The following is a 23,143-nucleotide window of genomic DNA, read 5'->3' as shown; positions in this document are numbered from 1 at the left end:
TTACTTAGCCACATGTTTTAAACAAACGTTAAAATGTATTAAGCCATGTTCTGGAACAGTGATTCTCCAAGAGTTCCAGGGTGCCTCTAAATTCCATAGAAGTACCTCATAGGATACTTCTGGTAGTAAGGAGAAACTCAGTAGTATTCTTAGCTGCCTTACTTTTTTATTAGAGAACTGAGCACTATATACAATTTCATTTGGAAGAAAAAGTGCCAAGTACTACAGAAGTTTGGGAAAAGAGTTTTCCATGTTTTCCATATTTAAAGATAGCTTATTATGTAATTTTATAACTTTCTGAATTAGTCCTATATGGTTGTGCTTTAGATTACAATTTTCCTCTGTTACATATACGCCTTCAATGGACATCTATACAGCTCTATATGTGCAACAAGAGAATGGAATCATGTATATAAATACTGCATATTATTGAAATATGTTTTATCAAATTATGTGACAGCAAGACTATTTACATTTCTATAATCATTACTTAAATGTAGCCACTTATCTAAATATTTTTTCTATAGTATTTTATTTTATTCATTTTTAAAATTTATTTATTTTGAGAAGAGAGAGAGAGAGAGAACAGGGGAGGTGCAGAGAGAGAGAGACAGAGACAGAGACAATCCCAAGCAGGCTCTGTGCTGTGAGTGCAGAACCCAAAAACCCATGAAGTCATGACCCGAGCCAAAACAAAGAGTCAAACACCTAACTGACTAAGCCACCAGGTGCTCTTAAATTTAATTTGAATTGTGAATCTTGTTAGAAAGGAATGGTATCCTTGGTGTTTTTTATATTTTTATATTTCTTGGCTATTTTTTCAGAGGGTGTTGATAGCCCCATAGTTTAATTAGATGGACAAAATAAATGATAATGTTAAATGTTTTGAAAAGCAAATTCCATTCCAATTCCAAAGATATATAAAAGATACTGTTGCATTATAGTTAGTTGATAAAATATTGAACTTGAACTTGCTTACTGTACCTTACTTCTTCCTCTTTCTAGTCCATCTTTGTAAGCTAATTAGTGTTATCTGCCAGAGAGGCAGGTTGGTGTCCTAGGTTCTAAGATAGATGCTGAGATTGTCTTTATGAATACACCATTAAATCACTTATAAGATAAAGATAAAGCTTTTCCTGGGGGCGCCTTGGTGGCTCAGTCGGTTAAGTGTCTGACTTCGGCTCAGTTCTTGATCTCAAGGTTGGTGAATTCGAGCCTCGTGTCAGGCTCTGTGCTGACACCTCAGAGTCTAGAACCTGCTTCAGATTCTGTGTCTCCTTCTCTTTCTTCCCCTCCCCTGCTCACACCGTGTCTCTCTCTCTCTCAAAAATAAATAAACATTAAAAATTTAAAACAAGCTTTTCCTGTAAGTACTTCAGTGTTTATGCCTGTGTTGTATAGGCAAGAGTAAGGAGGAAGAGAGAAAAAATGTGTAGCAAAAGTCACTTACCACACTTGGAAAATGCATGTTTTGCCTTATTAACAAAGATAAATGTATGAAAAAAAATCATTTAGCTGATTTAGTTGGTTGGGGAATTCATTTGTTCCCAGAGAAGTTATATTAGGATTCCATCCAGTTCCTCATAATGTATCCAGATGCAAGATATTTAATTTATGTTTTAAATACAGTAAATGTTCTAGATTAAAGACTGAGTGCCTGCCAAATTTTAAGCTCAGCTTTTATTTTTTGCTTGAGATATGAAAAAAAAAAGTACTGAACCATATGAAACTAAGTTATTTGCTTCTTAATTTTTTAATTTGCTGATTTGTATCAAATTTTGTAAAGATCTTGCCAGGCTGAGTGCCTATATACTAGGATAGAGCCTGAGGGATGTTTTGAAATCAATTTTTATGGGACTCAAACTTAACTAAACATACTGCCATTTGCATCTAAGTTTGTTTCATAAAATGTTTTGGAAAAGTGTTCTTTAATTTGCTGATAGTTTTGAATGTCAATTTTAATAAGTTTAGTATAGAAACAATCAAGATATATGGCATATGTTTGAGAAAACTAAGTGGCATTGTTTTCTGTTCTGTTTTAGTTATACACTGATTAATCTTTTTAAAAATAGCATATCCAATATGGATATTTCTCATAAAATAGATTTTCTATGTAATGGCTATTACCAACCATCATCTTTTCCTTGATCCTAATTGCTCCTTATGTGTCTTTTTCTTTTTAAGCTTTTATTTAAATTCTAGTTAGTTAACATATAGTTGTAGTATTAGTTTCATGTGTACAATATAGTGATTCAGGTTTAAAAGCTTTTGATTTCAATGATAACTTGACTGCCCTTTCCCAGGTCCACTGTGGCTAAGCTAGACAAGAGTGAAACTTTTTAATGTTCCCTGATTCCTGAAGAATTATGGAAACTTGAGATAAAAAGCAGATATGTGTCTAATTGTAAAGGTCATCAGTTCTTGGGGCACCTGGGTGGCTCAGTCAGTTAAGTGTCTGGCTTTAATAAGGTCATGATTTCAGAATTCTTGAGTTCAAGCCCTGTGTCAGGGTCTGTGCTTACAGCTCAGAGCCTGGAGCTTGGTTTGGATTCTATGTCACTCTCTCTCTCTCTCTGCCCCTACCCCTCTCATGCTCTGCTCTCTCTCTTTCAAAAATAAACATTTAAAAAAAAAATTAAACGTCATTGGTTCTCTTCTAAAAAATCAGTTCTTTTATTAGGAAAAATAAAATCATATAAAAATTAATAGAGTGGTAATATATGTGTATTTGAGAAATAATTAATACAAATAAGTTACTGATTAGATTGAATAAATAGTCAAGAGATTGCATGAGAGAAAAAAGATTTGAGACTGCAAGGTTTTTGGCTTGAGTGTTTTACAGTAAAATTATATGCTATTAACTCATAATAGTATATAGAAAGTCAACTAGGCATTGATTTGTGTATCTGTGTATAAGAGAGAATTCAAGAAAGAAAATGGGTACCTGGAACAAATTCCAATATGTGTGTGTGTGTGTGTGTGTGTGTGTGTGTGTGTAGGCTTTCCCCTACCAATAAGAATTCAACTCAATTCTGATAGTATCTACCCACAGATAGGATCAGGCTCCACAGTAGAGGGTTCATTCCCACAATTCCCACAAGACTTCTCTCCAATACAGGTGCTAGTAAGAAGCCCAGAGATCAAATAGTATAACAAGAGATGCTCCCATTGCTCTTATGATCAGGAAATTCCAAGGGACTGAGGACCTGTGGATGAAGACCAAATATATATGATAAATATATTTTTCTCTTCTAAATGACCAATTATTTGTATTAATCATAAATCACAATATCACATAGATCAATTCAAAACATTGAATTTAATATGTCATGTGACATGTGAGATTTAAGACATATGCAAAAGGCTCAAAGAGTATTATACCTTCTTCGCTATGGAGACAGGAGTTAAATACTGAGTTTTAGTTACTATATAGCACCAAGTTAAATTTGATAATGTGAAGTAATGCTAAAGCACAAAAAATAATAATGGGTGTTTGTTTTTTCCATGTTCCTGATTTTACACTTGATCTTAGCCAAAAGGCCGAGAAGCGATTCCATGTTCCTGATTTTAATAGCAGAGACTGACAATAATAAATAGATTGAAGTTTTTATTGGTAGTAATATAATTTTTCATTTAGACTCAGTGCATTCCATATTTAAACTAATCTATTATTTCATGCATTAGCACTTATACCTCCAGTAATCTCTAACGATAAGGAAAATCTTCGGGAATTAACTTATCCTTTATGGTTATTTCCTGCCAGTAGATAGAGTACACATGCAGTTATGTTTGGCTTCTTAGCTTATAATAAATATTTGTATATGTTTTATAGAAATTCATGTAAGAATATCCTGACCAGGATGACTCAACAAGGCAGCGCTGCCCTAGCAATGACAAACCAACTCTTCCATCTGAATGATGGCTCTGTATAGAAGTCCCATATCCCTAAAAGCCAAACTACCATACAAATCAGAATTACATATTCTGCCTAGTAGAACAGGAGTGGGTAGCTTTGCTATCTACTAGCTAGATATTTATGCTTCTTGTTTAGTATGACTAGGTTCAGAGTTTGGGTGAAGATGCATATTGAGACTACAGCAGAACATAACACTTGTGAATGCAATAAACCATGTGCCTCACTTCTTTCTCTTTGTAAATGTTTTGGATAAATACAGCTGAAAAAACTTCTCTCCATACTTTTCTTGTCCTTGGTTTTACTTTTTGCAAATTCCATTTAATAAGAAAAGTCTCCCAAAGATATAGGCAAGTAGGGAAAATTAGCATTTATTATATTGAAACAATATGCATTAATTATTCTGACATTAACTCAGTAAGTAAACTCAGGAAAGGAACAATTTAGATCCTAGCTGCATCAGTTAGCTATTGCTACAAATTGCAGCATCACAAACAGCGCTTAAACCCAGTAAGTAGCTTAAAAACAACATTCAATTTTGTTCTTAGGTCAGCAAAATAGCTGTGATTCAGTTGCTCTAGTCTGGATGTGATTGTGTAGCTCTGTTTGAGGTTGTGGTGGCTGAGATGTCTCAGTTCTACCTCATTCTCCTTCTCTCATTCTCTTCCTTTGAACAGAAACCTATGCGCTTCTCATGGCAATGATGGAGATATAAGGCCTTTTACTTAGCTAGGCTTGCAAGCGGCATACCAGTGCTTCCACCCACATGCTGTTGGTTAAAGAAGCCATGCTGTCATGGGTTGAATTGTGTCTTTCCCAAAAAACTCCCAGAACCTGTAATTATGACCTTAATTAGAAATAGGGTGTTTACACATGTTCAAGTTACAATGAAGTCATTAGATGGGCCCTGATCCAGTATAAAGCACTTAATTTTTTTTGTTTATTTATTTTTGAGAGAGATAAAACAAATGGGGGAGGAACAGAGAGAGAGAGAGAGAGAGAGAGAGAGAGAGAGAATCCCAAACTGGCTGCGTGCTATCAGTGCAGAGCCCGACGCAGGGCCCAAACTCACAAACCATGAGATCATGACCTGAGCCAAAATCAAAAGTTAGACACCTGACTGAGCCACCCAGGCTCCCTATAAAGCACTTAATTCTTATAAATCAAGAAACACCTGAAGCTACCAGAAGCTAAGAGAGAGGCATGTAACTAATTCTCCTTCACTGCCTCAGAAGGAACTGACTCTCCCAACTCTGCTTTCAAAATTCTGGATTCCAGCCTAATAAGACAATCATGTTTCTTTGGGATATAGTAGGACATATTTTTGTGTGTACATGTCCACATATAGATACATTATTGCTATTTTCCTGCCATTCTTTTGTATTCATAATTTTGTATTCTGAATGAGGAACCTCTAGTGAAATTCTTCACTCCTGAGAAAGGTGAGCATCATAACAAAACCTTCTTATAGGTTTTTATTTAGTTTGGCGATGTTTAAAATGTGGTAATTACTTCCCTAAATAATAGAAACCATTTTCTTCAGCTATACTTAGCTTTTGAGGAAGTATAAAAAAAAGTCAATCATCCAAAGAAAAAAGAGCTTTTCCAATTTGTTAAAAAAAAAAAAATGGAGCTAGCACTATTCACAAAGTTCCACACACAGTTCTGAATACAGCTAAGTGAATAGCATGTACACTGGTCAAATGGAACCAATGAGTTCAATAAAGCAGAAAATCTATTAAAAACCTGCTATGAACAGTAGCTTGTTATACATGTTACAGAAATTTCTTTAGAAAAATCTCCCTCCAGTTACTTTTTCTATTTAGTTTTCTGTCAAAATTTATTGCATACTCTTTGGATACTAACTGCATAATACCTATAGAATACCACCTTCTAAGTAAAGAAACTTAGAGGAAAGAAAATGCACACTTCATATTCTGTGCATGTGCAAAGTCGTACTCTCAAGTATACGTATAATAAATAATTATAGCTAAACAATTACTTTTGCCTTATAAATATATGTTCTATGTATACTAACAATATTTAAACAAATTAGCAGTAAAGTTTTTATCACAGACTACAGACAACATAGCTAATACCTAGAAAATGTTGCAAACACTTACTTTATTTAGGCATATGTAGATTTACCATGAAAATATAAATCTTAAATGTCAAGACCCCTCAATTACATGAGCCCTTCCTAAGGGTCCAAGAAAACCCTTGTCAGTATGGTTACATGATTATATATGTTTATAATTATAAAATTTCAAAAGTAAAAGAAAAAGGAAAAAGTTAGCTGAAATTACGTGAAATTATACAAGATTATTCTCCCTTTATACTTTGAATTTTTTGCTATCACCATTTCCCTCCTGAAGACTGACATTGGAGTGAGTGGTCATGCACATCTTTGGAATATTACTAAAAGATGTTGAATTGGGACATGTTCCTTTGGATTTAGTAGAACATTTTTCTGTATACACTTCCACATACAGATAAGTTATTTGTATTTTCCTGCCATTCACTTTCATTCATAATGTTGTAGTCTGAATTTTGTATTGTGTAAGTTTCAGTACAGAGTACTTAGAGTTTCCAACATTTTTTTCCTAATCCACTTAAAACAAATCAGTTTCCCTGATAAGCTATAGTTGCTAATCATTAAGGCAGAGAAGCCTGATATTTCCTCTCCTCCTCTCACCTGAAAGTGATGATAGAATCCTTTGAACCTCTGAAGAAAGTTTGTCTCTTTTCCAGTCACACCGCTTGAACAATTATAGTAGGCAACTGAAGCTGAGTGTGGTATGAAATTGATTAAACTGTTTTCCTTCCAGGTAGACCATCTATATGATAATTGACATTAACATGTGCCATTATAAACATGAAATTTATATGTGGAAGACAACTTTAATCCATACCTTAGGGGAACTCAGCATTTGAAAAAGTTTTAGAATCCATAATGCAAACATGGTTATAGAAACATTTGAAATATTACTCTTGAAATCTGTACCAGAGTTTTTGGGGAATGATTTGGTTTTGTTTTTAGTTGGTGTACAGGTGTTAGAATTAATTTTCTTTAGCAAAATGAGTGGCATCCAATAGCTATGTTTACTGGGCAACACTGTATAGGTGCCATCAACTTTGAATCACCTGATGGCCAGGATCATCAGAGCAGCACTTAAATTTTGTTTCGTCCCTACTTGGTTCAATGCACTTCATTTTGTGGAGAACTGTTACCTGACCCATGTTGCCTGATCCTGCCCCAGATCAAGTGCCAATCTGGAAGTACACCTCCCTGAGTGTCTGTGGAAAGAGACTGGGTAGATTTAGAAAATTAGTTTATAAATGTGTGTATGCTGCTGATGAAGTGTTTGGATGTTTGTGGCAGGATCCCCAGTAGTGAAGTTGTTCCAGGGAGGTGTAAATCCTTCATTTACCTTTAACTATCTGATATTTAGTAAACAACAGCAATAACAAAACTTTCCTTGGTTCAGTTTACACATGACCCATCACCTACCTGACAATTATTTGAAAGATAGTCTGGAAGGTGTTGGAACAGAGTTGGGGGAAGAAAGGGAGTAGAGAAGAGGGGGAGGGAAAAAGAGAAGTGTACTTTGTCTGGAAATTTACAAAGGAGTGGAGATGAAGGAGGAAATCATATTGCATTCCTGCCTTCTCATTGCAATTTCCGTTCCCAACAACCCTAGTGAGTCAAAGCCGCAGTTTCTCTTTTATATCCTTTCTATATGGTTTCTGATGGTGGGAATGCTTTTATGTTAATTTTGTATTTTTAGGGCCTAATTTTTGGCACATAATGAGTATTCAGTAAATGTCTGGTACATTAAATAGTGAATGAATGAATCTTGTTTCCCCAGTTTTCAAAAAATTAAAATAACAGGGCGCCTGGGTGGCTCAGTCGGTTAAGCAACCTATTCTTGATTTTGGCTCAAGTCATGATCTCATTGTTTTGTGAGTTAAGGCCCCATTGGGCTCTGCACTGACAGCACAGAGCCTCCTTGGGGTTTTCTCTCTCTTTCTCTCTGCCTCTCCCCTGCTCAAGCTGTCTCTGTCTCTCTCAAAAACAAATGATTAAACTTAAAAAGAAGTAGAATAACATACCTCATTTCTCCATTTATTTTCTTTTTTTTTTTTTTTTTTTTTTTTTTTTTTTTTTTTTTTTTTCTATGCAGCTCACTATTTTAGCGAAAAACAATAAGTGGTATGATCATTATATTATTTAATATATGTAGACAACCATGCTTAACCTCTGTGCTTCAGGTTTTTTTTTTTTCATCTTCAAAACAGAACCAACAGTAGCACTTAGCTTACAGGTGTGCTATGAATGATTCAGTGCACGTGAATTGCAACAAGCTATGCTTGCCACATAGTACACACTCAATAAATCTTTGCAATTATTATAATCCCATTTTGTCAATATGGGATAGTGCTCAAAATGGTAATGGTAATTTTTGCTCAAATGTAATGGTAAAGATATAGCTGTTAAAGCTGATATATTTTATGTTGCTTTTAATCCTTTAATCTTTTTAAATGCACTGCCAAATTTCCTGGCATGTAAAACTGTGCCACAAACAAAAAAAAAATATTTAAACCTAATTCAGAAGATCAGAATGACACAATTAATATTATTGATTTAATATTGAGTATATTAATATATATATAATATTATATATTATATGTAATATATATTATATTATATATATTATGTATAATATATATATAATATATACTCAAATTTATAATCTATAAACTGAGGATGTTCTTTATTCTCCAGTGTCTGTGGAACATTTACAAAATCGTATTATTTTTCAGACCACAAAGAAATTCTCAACAAATTTTGGGAGTAGAAAATGCAGAGGTCCCACTTTATGACCACCAAACTATAAAACTAGAAATTAACATTTTAAATTTTAAAACTTAAAAAATAAAAAACATTTCCCTAAATCCTAGGTTAAAAAGGAAACAAAAAGTGTGATTACAGTCTATTTAGAAAATAATTACTGTACAAACATTACATTTTATTTTATAGTGTTCAGCTGATACTGTACTTGGCGGAAAATGTGGTGTGCCTTAAGTTTTCCCACAGTTTTGCAAGTAAAAGGAAAAATAATAAACTGTGTAGTTGACTCAAGAAATTAGAAATATAATGTCAAAGAAAGGAAAATAGCAAAAAAGTAGGAATTAAGAGTCTGAATAGAGGAAGCTAAGTAATTAGGAACCAGGGACACCTAAGTATTTACTAATGAAGATACTTAATGTTTTCTTTGAAAAGAGTAACAGCATCCACATATATCTTTAGGTGTAATTGAGACAAAAAGAAATTGTAAAGAAATAATATTGAAAAAAAGGAAGGTATTTAAAAAAAAAAACAATGGAAAAAAGATAAACAGATTTTTGAAAAAAATTTAAAACATGCTATAATAAACATCAGGCCTATATGTTAGCATGTTTAAAAATCTAGGGAAAAAGTGATTTTGTTTGAAATATAAATGAATAAACTTAGCTTGTGAAGTAGAACACCTGAGGATTCATAATACAGAAGACCTTGAAAATTCTACCAAAGAACTACTTCCAAAACAATGTCAGTTTTCTTTCAAAAGTTAAAGAAGCAGCTAACTTCTATTATATTTTGAATGTTTGAAAGCTTCTAGAAAATAGGATTTTTTTTTCAAATTCATGTTTTAAGCCAGCAATACTCAACAAAGTTAGCATATAATACTAGAGAGTGAAAATCATAGCTAATATCACTTAAAAATAAACGTGAAAAAACTAAAAATAAAATAGAAAAAACTAATTTAGAACTATGCTAAAACATAACATATCACTACAAGTGGGGTTTAATTTCTAAGATATGAAAGTTTCATATTGGGAAATCTATTAATTTGCTATGTCAAAAAAATCTATAGATAAAAACAGGATAATTACCTCTAAAGATATTTTTTAATTATTTGAAAATTAACCATTTCAAGAAATATTTTAATGAGTTTTTAAATATCTATTAGACCCCTATCAACAACAATTGTAATAATAAAAACTATAGGACATAATGTCAATTTTAGAAAAAAACAAATATACAAACTCTGTTGTCACTTGATATTGTTCTGTGTGTTCTGGAGAGCACAATAATTAAGAAGATAGACTGGGGCTCCTGGGTGGCTCAGGTGGTTAAGTATCCAACTCTTGATTTGGCTCAGGTCATGATCTCATGGATAATGGATTCAAGCCCCAAGTCAGGGTCAGTGTGGAGCCTGCTTGGGATTCTCTCTCTCTCTCTCTCTCTCTCTCTCTCTTTCTCTTTCTCTTTCTCTTTCTCTCTCTCTCTCTCTTTCTCTCTCTCTCTCTCTCTCCCTCTCCCTCTCCCTCTCTTCCCCCTCCCTTTTTACCCCTCCCCTGCTCTCTCTCACTCTCTCTCAAAATAAATAAACAAAAAAGAAAGAAAATAATCAGACAATGTATAGCAATAGAAGAAATGGAATCAAAGTAATCATTTATTGTAATTGATATCCTAAATTTCATTATTATAATTGATATTCTAAGTTTCTAAATACCTAATTTTAGAAGTATTATTTCAATAGCTCTTGGAATTAGTAAATATTAAAGGTCAGAAGTCTGATTAAAATATAATCTGATTAAAATTATAAAAAATAATCCTTATTATTGACCAGAATAGTTATGATATAAAGTGCTGTGTACAATATCAACACTCTAGGGGCGCCTGGGTGGCTCAGTTGGTTAGGCCACTGACTTCGGCTCAGGTCATGATCTCACAGTTGGTGAGTTCGAGCCCTGCGTCAGGCTCTGTGCTGACAGCTCAGAACCTGGAGCTTACTTCAGATTCTGTGTCTCCCCCTCTCTCTACCCCTCCCCTGCTCACGCTCTGTGTCTCTCTGTCTCTCAATAATAAATAAAAAAATTTTAAAAAATTAAGAAAAAATATCAACACTCTACTAAAAAATACTGAAGTAATTAGAAATGAAATTCAGCAGGTATTTGTGATATTATAAAGAGATGTTAATTAGCTTGACTGCAGTTATCATTTCACTATGTAAAGGTGTATCAAAACATTTTGTATACTTTAAATATATAATTTTTATTAAAATTAAAATTAAAAAAAGGCATTTCAACATATGCCTAAGATACATAAAAGATAACTCATTCAGGAGACATTCTGTGTTACTTGATAGTGCAAACTATGTAAATTATCTCCCTATTAAACAGTAAGTAAACCTCAGTTCCAATAAAAATCCAATTTTGGTGAGTTGAAGGGATATGCATTAACACTATAAATTTCCTATAGAAAAATAAATTTATAAAATAGCCATAGACATTTTGACAGAAAAAAAAATGCTGGCTCTAAGTATTCAATGAATAAAGTAAAGTGACAATATCAGATTAACAGATTTATAAGTAGACAAGTTTTATGAACTTCATGGGGCATAGTCAACATCCATCTGGTTCAAATGTATATATTTAAGAGTATAGGTGCTAAAGAAAAATGTGCTGAATGAATGAGCAAAAGTGGGATTTGCGATGACCACAGCCCTGGTCACCTTCATTGCAAAGATGTGAGAGACTCAGAATCAGAGAACCCAGCTAAATGGTGCCTGAATTCCTCACCCACAGACACTGTGAGATAATAATTGTTGCCTCTTTAATTTGCCTAGTTTCAGTGTGGATAAATAATACTCAGGGAAACATGCAAGCAAATAACTAGTAGAAGAAAATATATGTGCACATTGGTCTTATCTTTCCCCATGGGAGGATTTTCTAAACATGTTAAAAGAAAGTATGAAGACTGTAGATTTGACTACAAAAACATTTCCAGTATGAAGTTTATAAAAAAAAAAAAGCAAATATGGAGAAACAACTTGGGAAATTATGTATAATATTTACAAAATGAAGACTGTCAGTGTTTTTATTTTATAAGGATCTTTTCAATTAATAACAAATAATTGAAAACCACAGTTAAAAAATGGTCAAGAGACATGAAAAGTGCTTTCTACAGAAGAAGAAAAATTTAAAAACTTAATTACAATATGGATTAACCTCACTAGTAATTAGGGAATGTAAATTTTAAAATATCAGCAAAGACAACAGAAAAACACATAACTGTCTATCACTTCTTTTCTTGTTACTGACTTTTCTCTACTTGCTCTGGCACTGAAATCTCCCTTGATTCATATACAATGTACAATGTTGTTAGGGTTATGAAAATTTTCATAAGTTCTCTTTTCTCTTGATTTTATGGTGGGCTCATACTTGATTATATGGTGTGCCTTTGCATTTGTACTCAGTATTTAGATCTCTTTTATTCTCATAGCTTCTACTTTAAATGCACAAACATTGTCTTTTAATCTGTTTTTAATCTTGACGACAATCATAATCATAATACACTGGGGTGCTAACATATGCAAATCATACCAGCATATAAATATATAAATTTGAAGCAAGAAAAAGTCTCATGCTCTGCTGGTGGGAGTGGAGACTGATAAAAGCATTTTTTAGAACAATTAGTAATATCTAGAAACTTTTACGTTTGTGACAAATAGATGTTTCCAAGAATGTATACTGCAGCACTCATTTTTTTTTTTTAATGCTTATTTAAGTTTGAGAGAGAGAGAGAGACAGAGCAGGAGTGGGGGAGGGGCAGAGAGAGGGAGCTACAGAATCTCAAGCAGGTTCCAGCCTCTGAGCTGCCAGCACAGAGCCTGATGCAGGGCTCAAATTCACAAACTGTGACACCATGACCTGAGCCAAAGTTGGCCGCTTAATAAACTGAATCTCCCAGGAGACCCAGCAGCACTCTTAAATATCAAAAACAAAAATATACATACTATGTCTCCTTCAAGAGAATTAAAAAAACAAGTTGTAGTATATCCATTTAATAGAATATTATACAGAGGATAATATAATTAAGAGAGAACTATAATAGCACCATAGGTAAATGTCCAAGATATATTTTTAAGCCATAAGAAAAAAAATGCATGTTTACAAGGGGTATAGTATAATATAGTTTATATAAAACTTTAAAGTATGCATAATACCATCATGTTATGGATACATAAATATATATCTAATAATTTTAAAGAGTATACAAACCCAGTTTTTATTCTCTTGGGAATGGATATAAGTGAATTATATTGTTGGATATTCATAATTATAATGTTCTATTCCCTTCATAAAGAATCTGCTGAAATAGGATTTTTCCTTTTTTTTTTTATTTTTTTTTTTATTTATTTTTGGGACAGAGAGAGACAGAGCATGAACAGGGGAGGGGCAGAGAGAGAGGGAGACACAGAATTGGAAACAGGCTCCAGGCTCCGAGCCATCAGCCCAGAGCCTGACGCGGGGCTCGAACTCACGGACCGCGAGATCGTGACCTGGCTGAAGTCGGACGCTTAACCGACTGCGCCACCCAGGCGCCCCGGATTTTTCCTTTTAATTAAGGTGAGTGACAATGAGTGCACAAGGCTTTCTTTTTTCATCCTATGTTCTTGTCTCTTATATTTTTTATAATATATTTGGAAAAAATATCTGTTGAGAATAGATTCTAAAAGCAGAAAACGAATGGATAACATAGTAGTCCAGGTACAATATAATAATGACTTGGCCGTTGGCAGTTGTCACCAAGTAAAAAGTGTTTTGATAGAAAATATTTCTTTTTTCTTAATTTTTTTAAATTTACATCCAAGTTAGCATATAGAGCAACAATGATTCCAGGAGTAGATTCCTTAATGTCTCTTGCCCATTTATCCCTTCCTCCTCCTACACCCCTTCCAGTAACCCTCTGTTTCTTCTCCATATTTAAGAGTCTCTTATGTTTTATCCCCCTCTCTGTTTTTATATTATTTTTACTTCCCTTCTCTTATGTTCATCTGTTTTGTCTCTCAAAGTCCTCATAAGAGTGAAGTCATATGATAGTTGTCTTTCTCTAATTTCGCTTAGGATAATACCCTCTAGTTCCATCCATGTAGTTGCAAATGGCAAGATTTCATTCATCTTGATTGCCAAGTAATACTCCATTGTATTTATATAATACATCTTCTTTATTCATCCATTGATGGACATTTGGGCTCTTTCCATACTTTGGCTATTGTTGATAGTGTTGCTATAACATTGGGGTACATGTGTCCATTTGAAACATACCTGTATACGCATACCTGTATCCCTTGGCTAAATACCTAGTAGTGCAATTGCTGGGTCGTAGGGTAGTTCTATTTTTAATTTTTTGAGCAACTTCCATACGGTTTTCCAGAGTAACTGCACCAGTTTCCATGCCCACCAGCAGTGCAAAAGAGATCCTCTTTCTCCACATCCTCGCCAACATCTGTTGTTGCCTGAGTTAATGTTAGCCATTCTCACAGGTATAAGGTGGTATCTCATGGTGGTTTTGATTTGTATTTCCCTGATGATGAGTGATGTTGAGCATTTTTTCATGTGTCCGGTGGCCATCTGGATGTCTTCTTTGGAGAAGTGTCTATTCATGTCTTTTGCCCATTTCTTCACTGGATTATTTGTTTCTTGGGTGTTGAGTTGGATAAGTTCTTTATAGAGTTTGGATACTAACCCTGTATCTTATATGTCGACTGCAAATATCTTCTCCCATTCTGTCTGTTGCCTTTTAATTTTGCTGATTGTTTCCTTCACTGTGCAGAAGCTTTTTATTTTGATGAGGTCCCAATTGTTCATTTTTTGCTTTTGTTTCCCTTGCCTCTGGAGCAGTGTTGAATAAGAAGTTGCTGCAGCCAAGGTCAGAGAGGTTTTTGCTTGCTTTCTCCTCGACGATTTTCATGGCTTCCTGTCTTACATTTAGATCTTTCATCCATTTTGAGTTTATTCTTGTGTATGGTGTAAGAAAGTGTTACAGGTTCATTTTTCTGCATCTTGCTGTTCGGTTTTCTCAGCACCACTTGCTAAGAGACTGTCTTTATTCCATTGGATATTCTTTCCTGCTTTGTCAAAGATTAGTTGGCCATACATTTGTGAGTCCATTTCTAGGTTGTCTACTCTGTCACATTGATCTGTTTTTGTGCCAGTATCATACTGTCATGATGATTACAGCTTTGTAATACAGCTTGAAGTCCGGGATTGTGATGCCTCCAGCTTTGGTTTTCCTTTTCAAGATTGCTTTGGCTATTTGGAGTCTTTTCTGGTTCCATACAGGTTTTCGGATTATGCTAGCTCTGTGAAGAATACGTAGATTGTTTTGGGTAGTATCAACACATTAACAATATTTGTTTTTCCTATCCAGGAGCATGAAATATTTTTCCATTTTTTTGTGTGTGTCTTCTTCAATTTCTTTCATAAGCTTTCTATACTTTTCAGTGTATGTATTTTTCACCTCTATGGTTAGATTTATACCTAGGTATTTTATGGGTTTTGGTGTAATTGTAAATGGGACTGATTCCTTGATTTCTCTTTCTGTTGCTTTGTTATTGGTGTATAAGAATGCAACTGATTTCTGTGCATTGATTTTATATCTTGCAATCTTGCTGAATTCATGGATCAGTTCTAGCAGTTTTTTTGGTGAAATCATTAGGGTTTTCCATATACAGTATCATGTCGTCTACGAAGAGTGAAAGTTTGACCTCCTCCTGGCCGATTTGGATGCCTTTCATTTCTTTATGTTGTCTGATTGCAGAGGCTAAGACTACCAATACCATGTTGAATAACAGTGGCGAGAGTGGACATTCCTGTCTTGTTCCTGACCTTTGGGGAAAAGCTCTCAGTTTTTCCCCATTGAGGATATTAGCGTTGGGTCATTCATATATGGCTTTTATGATCTCAAGGTATGCTCCTTCTTTCCATACTTTCTTCAGGGTGTTTATCAAGAAAGGATGCTTTATTCTGTCAAATGCTCTCTCTGCATTTGTTGAGAGGATCATGTAGTTCTTTTCCTTTCTTTTATTGATGTGTTGAATCACGTTAATTGCTTTGCAGATATTGAACCAGCCCTGCATCACAGATATAAATCCCACTTGGTCGTGGTGAATAATTTTTTTTAATGTATTGTTGGATCTAGTTGGCTAATAACTTGTGAGGGATTTTTGCATCCATGTTCATCAAGGAAATTGGTCTGTAGTTCTCCTTTTTCGTGGGGTCTTTGTCTGGTTTTGGAATCAAGGCAATGCTGGCTTCATAGAAAGAGTTTGGAAGTTTTCCTTCCATTTCTATTTTTTGGAACAGCTTCAAAAGAATAGGTGATAACTCTTCTTTAAATGTTTGGTAGATCGCCGGGCTCTGTGCTGACAGCTCAGAGCCTGGAGCCTGTTTCAGATTCTGTTTCCCTCTCTCTCTGCCCCTCCCCTGTTCATGCTCTGTTTCTCTCTGTCTCAAAGATAAATAAATGTTAAAAAATTTAAAAAAAAAAAAAAAGGGCGCCTGGGTGGCTTGGTCGGTTAAGCGTCCGACTTCGGCTCAGGTCATGATCTCACAGTCCGTGAGTTCGAGTCCCGCGTCGGGCTCTGTGCTGACAGCTCAGAGCCTGGAGTCTGTTTCAGAGTCTGTGTTTCCCTCTCTCTCTGCCCCTCCCCTGTTCATGCTCTGTCTCTCTCTGTCTCAAAGATAAATAAAACCTTAAAAAAAAAATTTTTTTTAAATGTTTGGTAGAATTCCCCTGGAAAGCCAATTGACCCTGGACTATTGTTTTGGGGGAGGTTTTTGATTACTAATTCAATTTCTTCCCTGGTTCTGGGTCTATTCAAATTTTCTATTTCTTCCTGTTTCAGTTTGGTAGTTTATAGGTTTCTAGTAATTTGTCCATTTCTTCCAGAAGCGCATTTTATTGGCATATAAGTGATCATTTTATTCTCTTATATTGTTTGTATTTCTGCTATGTTGGTTGTGGTCTCTCCTCTTTCATTCTTGAGTTTATTTATTTGGGTCCTTCCCTTTTTCTTTTTGATAAAACTGGCTCGTGGTTTCTCAATTGTGTTAATTCTTTCAAAGAACCAGCTTCTGGTTTCATTGATCTGTTCTACTGTTCTTTTGGTTTCGATAGCATTCATTTCTGCTCTAATCTTTATTATTTCCTGCCTTCTGCTGGTGTTGGGTTTTATTTACTGTTCTTTTTCCAGCTATATATGGTGTAAGGTTAGGTTGTATATCTGAGACCTTTCTTTCTTCTTTAGGAAGGCCTGTATGCTATATACTTTCCTCTTATGACCACCTTGCTGCATCCCAGAGGTTTTGGACTATCACATTATCATTTTCATTGGCTTCCGAGTACTTTTTTATTCCCTCTTTAACTTCTTGGTTAGCCCATTCATTGTTTAGTAGGACGTTCCTTAGTCTCTAAGTATTTGGTATCTCTCCACATCTTTTTCTTGTGGTTGATTTTGAGTTTCATAACGTTGTGGTCTGATAATATGCATGGTATGATCTCGATATTTTTGTACTTGTTGAGGGCTGATTTGTGTCCCAGTATGTGATCTATTCTGTAGAATGTTCCATGTGCACTGGAGAAGGATGTATATTCTGCTGCTTTAGGATGAAATGTTCTGAATATATCTGTTAAGTCCATCTGGTGTAGTGGGTCATTCAAAACCATTGTTTCCCTATTGATTTTCTGTTTAGATGATCTGCCCATGGCTGTAAGTGGGGTGTTGAAGTACCCTACTATTATGATATTATTATCAATGAGTTTCTTTATGTTTGTGATTAATCGATTTATATGTTTGGGTGCTATCACAGCTGGAGCTTAAATGCTTACAATTGTTAAGTCTTGTTGGTGGATAGACCCCTTGGTTATGATATAATGCCCTTCTTCATTTCTTGTTATAGTCTTTATTTTAAAGTCTAGATTGTCTGATGTAAGTATGGCTACTCTGGCTTTCTTTGGTAGACAATTAGCATGATAGATGGTTCTCCATCAGTTTACCTTCAATCTGAAGGTGTCTTTAAGTCTAAAGTGGGTCTCTTGTAAACAGTATATAGATGGATCTTGTTTTCTTATTCATTCTGTTACCCTGTGTCTTTTGATTGGAGGATTTAGTCCATTGACATTTAGACGAGTACTGAAAGATAGGAATTTATTGCTATTATGTTGTTTGTAGAGTTGGAGTTTCTGGTGATAATCTCTGGTCCTTTCTAGTCCTTGATGCTTTTGGTTCTTTTTTTTTTTCCCATCTTTTCTCCCCTCTGAGAGTCCCCTTAAAATTTCTTGCAGGGCTTGTTTAGTGGTCACAAACTCCTTTAATTTTTTTTTTTTTCTGGGAAAGTTTTTATCTCCCCTTTTGTTTTGAATGACAGCCTTGCTGGATAAATAATTCTTGTCTACATATTTTTTCCATTTCAGCACATTGACTATATCTTGCCACTTCTTTCTGGCCTGCCAAGTTTCTGTAGATAGGTCTGCCACAAACCTGATCTGTCTTCCCTTGTTGGTTAAGGACTTTTTTTTGCCTTGCTGTTCTTATGATTCTTTCCCTGCCTGCGTATTTTGTGAATTTGACTATGATATGCCTTGTTGATGGTCTTTTTTTTTGGTTGACTCTAGTGGGGTCCTCTGTGCTTCCTGGATTTTGATGTCTTTGTCTTTCCACAGGTTAGGAATCTTTTCTGGTATGTTTTGCTCACATAACCCTTCTATACTTTTTTCTCTCTTTTCATCTTATGGGACCCCATATGATTCTGACATTGTTCCTTTTTAATGAGTCAGTGATTTCCCTCATCCATGCTTTTTTGCCTTAGTTTCCCTCTCTTTTTCTGCTTCATTATTGTCCATAAGTTTGTCATCTATATTGCTGATCCCTGCTCTACCTCATCCATTCTTGCTGCCTCAGCATCCATTTGATATTGCAGCTCAGTTATAGCATTTCCTATTTCATTCTGACTACCTTTACTTCTTTTATTTCCACAGAAAGGGATTCTAATCTATTTTCAACCCCAGCTAGTGTTCTTATTATCATGTTTCTAAATTCTGGTTCAGACATCTTTCCTGTATCTGTGTTGATTACGTTCCTGGCGTTTGTTTCTTCCTGCTCTTTCTTTTGTGATGAATTACTTCATTTTGTCATTTTGAAGAAAGAAAAGGGATGAATAAGTTAAAAAAATTAAAATTAAAAAATTTAGAGACAACCCCCCCAACACACAAATCAAATAAATGATACTACATCCTAGGTGTGTTTTGGTCTGGGTGTTAAAAGGAGATTGATATATTAGAGGGAAAAAAAGGGGGGAAAGGAAGAAAAAAAAAGAAAACATTTGAAAATTTTTTTTTTTTTAATTTTTTTTCAACGTTTTTTATTTATTTTTGGGACAGAGAGAGACAGAGCATGAACAGGGGAGGGGCAGAGAGAGAGGGAGACACAGAATCGGAAACAGGCTCCAGGCTCCGAGCCATCAGCCCAGAGCCTGATGCGGGGCTCGAACTCACGGACCGCGAGATCGTGACCTGGCTGAAGTCGGACGCTTAACCGACTACGCCACCCAGGCGCCCCGAAAACATTTGAAAATTTGAAAAATGAATATAATGACATAGAATAAAATGAAATGATGGAAATAAAATAGAATTTGAAAAATTTACAAAAACATAAACAATATGGTAGAAAAAACTTAAAAATATTTTTAATAAAAATTGAAAATAATTTTTTTCTTTCTGTATTGAAGAAAAAGAAAAGAAAAAAATTGAATATATGGATGAGCAAACAGACTGAAATATGATTAAAATTACATCATTTTCCCCTAGAAGTCAAATTATGATGCATTTTATAGTCCATAAATTAAGGAGGTGGAGAGACTTGTGGTGTTCCTAAAGAGCGAGATTGACCCAGTTGGGTGGGGTTTAGTGTAATGGCTCCATTCTCCACTAGATGGCGCTGCTTATCTTACTGGGGAGGATTGTTGTTGTGCTTGTAGGTGTGTACATGTATGCGTGGGAGGAGTGAAAATGGAGTCACCCAGCTACCTAGTACTCTGTTCTCTGAGCACCCATACTTCTTCTCTGGCCTCCGTCCATTCCCTGCTTTTACACTGTCTGTGAGCAAGCCATCAGGTTGCCAGGCTACACCTCCCTACTGAGTTATATCTCAGATGCAGCTGTTTCCCAACCCCTCACTTCTGAGGGATTGCGGTTTTGACCCACTCAGACCTTCTGGGGGAGGTTCTCACTGAGTAATGGAGTAATAGGTGCTGGCCACACCCAGGAATGTTCGCTGGACTGTGCCACTGTTGATGCCAAGAGACTGCGACTGGGTGCCAGCCCACTCCAGAAAAATTTCACACGATCCTGTAGCAGCAGTGTTTCAGCGATTGTAGTAAGTGACAACACACATCTGGCACCAGGCTTCCCCTTTAAGGTCCTTGTTCCAACAGCAGCCAATGTGGTTGTTCTCTGGGTCTGTTAGGACCTTTGGCTGTGGGGTGGCTGCACAGCCTCTACCAAATATTCTCTCAGCAGGGGAACTGCCTCCCCAATGTGGCCTAAAGACCTCCAGACTTCACTCCCTGCTCCTGGGGATTCATCCTTACCACCAGAGACCACCATATATTGAGCTGTGGAGTTTCAGACTCTGTGCTCCCCCTGTTCATAGAGTCTTAATGGAATTTAAACCCTCTTCTTTTTCCTTTCTCCCTTTTTGTCAGTCCCTGCAGCTGTTTCCACTTTTCCACTTTCTCTCCAGCTGCTTTTGAGGCAGTGGGGGTGGGGATGCTTTTCCCAAACTCTCCCTCCATCTCCATCCTCTCTCTGCAAAAACAGCTCCCTGACCTCCACGGCTTCTCTCACCCCCAGTTCACTTCTCTGCCCCATGTATCTGCTGAGTTCTGGTTGTGCAGATTGTTGTGTTAATCCTCAAATCAGTTTTCTAGGTATGCAAGATGGTTTAGCATTGATCTGGCTATATTTCATAGATGCGAGATGCAAAAAAAAAAAAACAAAAAAAAACTTTGAGAATATTTCTTAATGTTATGGTTAACAGAATTGTCTGATAAGAATGGATAAATGAAAAACACTTCCTATGTTTTTGGCTTGGCAATACATTTTAGTGGGGGAATTTTCAGGAAGACCTCGATTTAAGTAGGAGTTCAACTAAGAGTTAATATTTTGCTATTTCACTTTAAGGTATCTATCAGGTCTCAAATATTTCAAGTAGGCAGTTGGTCAAGTGAGTGGTCACGTCTGGAAATATAAATTGGGAAATACAATGATATTCAAAGCCATGAGGCTCAATGATAACCCTTCAGGGGAGAATGGGGATGGAGAAAAGAGAAAACTTAAGGACTGTTTCCTGGGGCTTTTCAAAATTACAATGTCTGAAGGAGGTCTGCAAGGAAGAGTAGCTGTTTGCCTGAGAAAGAATGAACACCAAGAAAAAAGCTAGGAGAGAGCAAGGACTAAAGATTAAAATGAGAGAAGTCTGCGTGAAGTAAAACAAATGATGCAAATGCTATAGGTAGTTGATTAATATGAGACCCATGGATTAAATTCTAGTGACAAAAAGGCAAAATGGATGAGAATTATTTTTAAGTTGCAAGTTCTTATAGCATATTTATATTTTAATGGGAATTCCTTAGTAGAGAAGAATATATAGATGCTGAAGATTAGGGGTGGCATATATGTATTGGAGCAAAATCCTTGAATGAAGATGTGAATAGATCAAGTACACAAGTGGCGGATCTATCCTTGGCATAGATGCCCATCATAGCAGATGGAAGATGTAAGTTCAGATGCGGAGAGTTAATAGATTTGGGCATGAAAAGATGATTGGGTTCTCATCCAATTACTTCTTTTTTCTTGGGGAAATAGGAAGCAAGATTATCAATTAATTGTGGGAAAGGAGAAAGGGGCAGTGGAGGTTTGCAAAGAGAAGAACTGAGGTAGTGATCTCAGAAAGTGGGATAGTGAATTGGGCAGGGAAAGTCACCTCTGGACCACACTATCTAATAAAGAGTGGTGGAGTCAATGGATTGGAGGGAAGTGAAGCAAAGAATTCGACCAAGAGTTTGGGAAGTGAGAGTGGTGGTGGCAGGCACAACAGAGGTGGCTGAGTGAGATGGATTAGATGTGCAGAGGTGCAGGAGATTAAAAGTCTGAGTGGGAAGGGTGACTAGAAAGCCTTGGAGTTCTGCTCAACACCGAGGAAAGAAATATGTACCTCATATGAGGATTCGTACTAATCGTCATTTGATGGAAGGTGGCTATCAAATTGAATTATGAATTGCCTATTTTGAGTGAGCTCCTTGGCAGAGAGTTCCATACAGGGGTGAGCACATGGGAGAGGACCAGTACACATGGAACTTGAGGACTCTCTCAAATCCTGCTGTGGGGTTAGGGTTCTGTATTCAAACTGATGTAGATACAGCTCCTGATCTCTCAACACTTGTAGTCTAAATCATAGTTCAGATCACAATGTTTATTTAACTTAGAAATAAACATTTAAAAAATGTTAACTCTGACAAGTATCATTTACTATGCATTAATTTGCACCAAGCTAGGGGAGGGTGATTTTCACCCCTGCTGTGCTGCTGCCTCCTTAGCTCTTCTATTTATTTTCGTAATGGTCTGCTCCAAACAGCCATTTTCTCTTGTAGACTCATCATCCATTGAGGTAATTTCTTGTGTATGATTTAAAATGGATATTAGTTTAGGAAAAATATAAGTTATTTTGTATTACCTAACAGTAGTCCTGTATCCCATCTCTCCAACTAGAAGTTTATACAAGTGGATTATTCTAGTTCAAAGTAGAAAAATGTCCAGAAACATAAGCACCTACTGTGCACTTTATAATCACAATAATATAAGAAATGGACAGCAAAATCATCTCTGCTTATTTGTCACTGATTCAGTCTGGAAATGGACCACTCTATTTTTCCCTGCCCCCTAATAGAAATATAATATTTCAGTTCTGCTCTATATTTTTATATGCATCTTGGCATTCAGTGCTTGGGGCAGAGTAGTCATTATTATTATTATTATTATTATCATCATTATTATTTGAAGTAATCTGTAAACCTTATGTGGGGCTCAAACTCACAATCTCAGAATCAAGAGTCCTATGTTCCAGTGACTGAGCCAGCCAGGTGCCCCTAGTTCCTTATTATTAAACAGTGAAGTCATTTTTCCCCTTTTAGCTTAGGTACTAGGAAACTCAAGCTAATTCACATTTCAACATGCAATAGCTTATCATAAGCTACCCCTTTGTTTTTGTGTGTAACCATTTTTAACCAGCCTCAGTTCTTACTCTTATTTGTTTGACCTTATTTCAATGGGTCACTTGT

General features: G+C 35.7%; 1 pseudogene; it reads right to left on the bottom strand.

Moving 5' to 3' along the window:
- Nucleotides 1-3,412: 3,412 nt before the first annotated feature.
- On the bottom strand, nucleotides 3,413-3,552 carry LOC131511282 (U2 spliceosomal RNA; annotated as a pseudogene).
- Nucleotides 3,553-23,143: the final 19,591 nt, after the last annotated feature.

Source organism: Neofelis nebulosa, chromosome 4 (assembly GCF_028018385.1).
Source record: "Neofelis nebulosa isolate mNeoNeb1 chromosome 4, mNeoNeb1.pri, whole genome shotgun sequence".
In the NCBI taxonomy this organism is placed as follows: Eukaryota; Metazoa; Chordata; class Mammalia; order Carnivora; family Felidae; genus Neofelis; species Neofelis nebulosa.
Note: the sequence above shows the minus strand (reverse complement) of the source record. Positions and strands in the feature narration are given on the sequence as shown.